Here is a 2,177-nt window from a genome sequence, read left to right as displayed (position 1 = left end):
ATAATAATAATATTATTGTTCTTATTCTTATTCTTATTCTTATTCTTATTCTTATTCTTATTCTTATTCTTAATCTTATTATTATTATAGTTATTATTGCTCTTGCTGTTGATGTTGTCAATGTTATCAACGTGATTTACGATATTGTTAAACCTATATAAGATTCAATGATGTTCTATGTTATTTATTTACTGACTTTTAAATAACGAGATGGGATTTTGTTCTGTTTTTTTATACTTTTATAGATGGGATTGTTTTTGTTTTCATTAAATCTAAATGAAGCGGGAGTTGGCGTCTCATTGTTCTTTTTGTGTGTGTGTGCAGTATTTTACACCCCTATCGCGACATAAGGTCATTCAGGAAGTAGGCTTCCACCTTGCCTTCAAGGGCCAACCCGGGCTAAGAGAGATACAAAGTCCAGGCTAAACGGGTATCTGACTTAGGTATTTTTCGTGTGACGGCGAAGAGACTAATACAAGGTGCCCAGGGTCGGGACAGTTCGGGTTGGGTGGGGTTGGCTTGCTAGCCAGATTGAGGGCGCAAAGCGGCTATCGTGGCACGAGCCCATCGCATCCGACTCGTCGGCTAAAAAATAAACGTGTTTGTTTTCAGGCGACGAGTCGGGCGATCATCCCGACCCGACCCGACCGAATCCCTTCCGCAATGGACACCCGGTATCACTGCTGCACGGATGACGCCTGCCGTTTCTTCTACATTGCGGAGGGGGTCGGGTCTAGTCGTTCGATCGCACAATTCCTCGCCTGAAATCAGATTTGTTTGTTTTTTGAGTGACGAATCGGGTGCAATCGGTTTGTGCCACGATAACCGCGTTGCGCCTTCAATCTGGCGAGCAAACCGACCCCACCTGACCAGACAGACCCGATCGTGCCAATAACGCTACAACTTCAAATAACTGAAGAAAAAGCTTGTTTCTAAGATCAGTGTCAGCACAATATAATTTAACCTAGATGACCGCACATTGTCCTGGAGGAAAGACACTATCTTAGAGTACGATATAGTGTCAAACGTTTTTTTGAGAAAAGTGAAGTTCATCGACACAATAACAGCCATTTAGTGCTGAGGTAGTGCTTGATGAAGCCGACGTTGGGCGTTCACTGATCAAAACAATCAAGAAACGACAAATGCAGTTTTTTGGTGAATAGACATGAAGCTCTCACTGGCTAAATTGTAGGTAAACGAGGCAAGGGTAGGCCCAGAGCTACCTATTTAGGGAACCTAAACAATAAATGGGTAACGGGTAAAGATCAGGGAAATGTATTTTTTAGAAGCATACGAGCAAAGGAATGAATGGAGGACCATGACCGCCGGTGTCTCCCTCAGATCTGACACAGGATGATGAGTGCTGAGAAAAAGTAAGACAGACAGACAAAAACATCCAAGGGAAATAAAAAAGATATGACCTAGGAGTGGCGTCCGCCAACCTACCACAGTGTCTTACTTTACTTCACTGTATCTATCCTCTTGTACCTCTATGGCGTCGAGGGGAGAAAGAGATTTTTGTCTCTATCAAGTTGGATGGCCTGGCTGGGTGGGATGTTGTAGGTTGTGTCATTATACAAGTAATAATATCGCAAAAAAAGAGAAAAGGGAAAAGTGAGAGAGAAGTAGTCGTTTGTGCAGGGGACTGTCTTAGACAGGAGGTCGTTAGATAAGGTTCAACTGGGCTTGAGGTTTTTTTTCATATAATGTACACATGGACTGTGTTGTTGTTTTTTTGTTTGGTTGGTTGTTTCTTTGAAGGACCGGCACTATAGTGTGGCAGTTAGATGCTTTGTTGTAGCACGCAGGAGACCCGAGATCGATACCCAAGTGAGGAGAAAACTCGTGTCAAGTGTCTCACTCTTTCTGTTGGGATGTTGTATAAATCTCACCCCAGGTTGACCCTGACACCTGAGTCTGCGTCCTAAATTTCATTGAAAGTGCTGTAAAACACTCACATTGTTAAGTAAAGAACCCCGAGTTGACCATGACAGGCAGGGTCGGAAGCCTGCCTCGTAAATGGCCTAAATTATATCGATGGAGGAGTAAAAAACCACTTACATTTATGAAAATTTGAAAAAAATAATTTGAAGCAGGGATAACTACTAACTACGTGCTGGCCCCCATGTAAGTTACCTCCCGTGACATGACGCAAGTGGCAGGGGAGGCAAGCCGGG

This window comes from Aplysia californica, unplaced genomic scaffold (assembly GCF_000002075.1).
Source record: "Aplysia californica isolate F4 #8 unplaced genomic scaffold, AplCal3.0 scaffold00280, whole genome shotgun sequence".
In the NCBI taxonomy this organism is placed as follows: Eukaryota; Metazoa; Mollusca; class Gastropoda; order Aplysiida; family Aplysiidae; genus Aplysia; species Aplysia californica.
The sequence above is the reverse complement of the archived record's forward strand: the minus strand, read 5'-3'. Positions refer to the sequence as shown.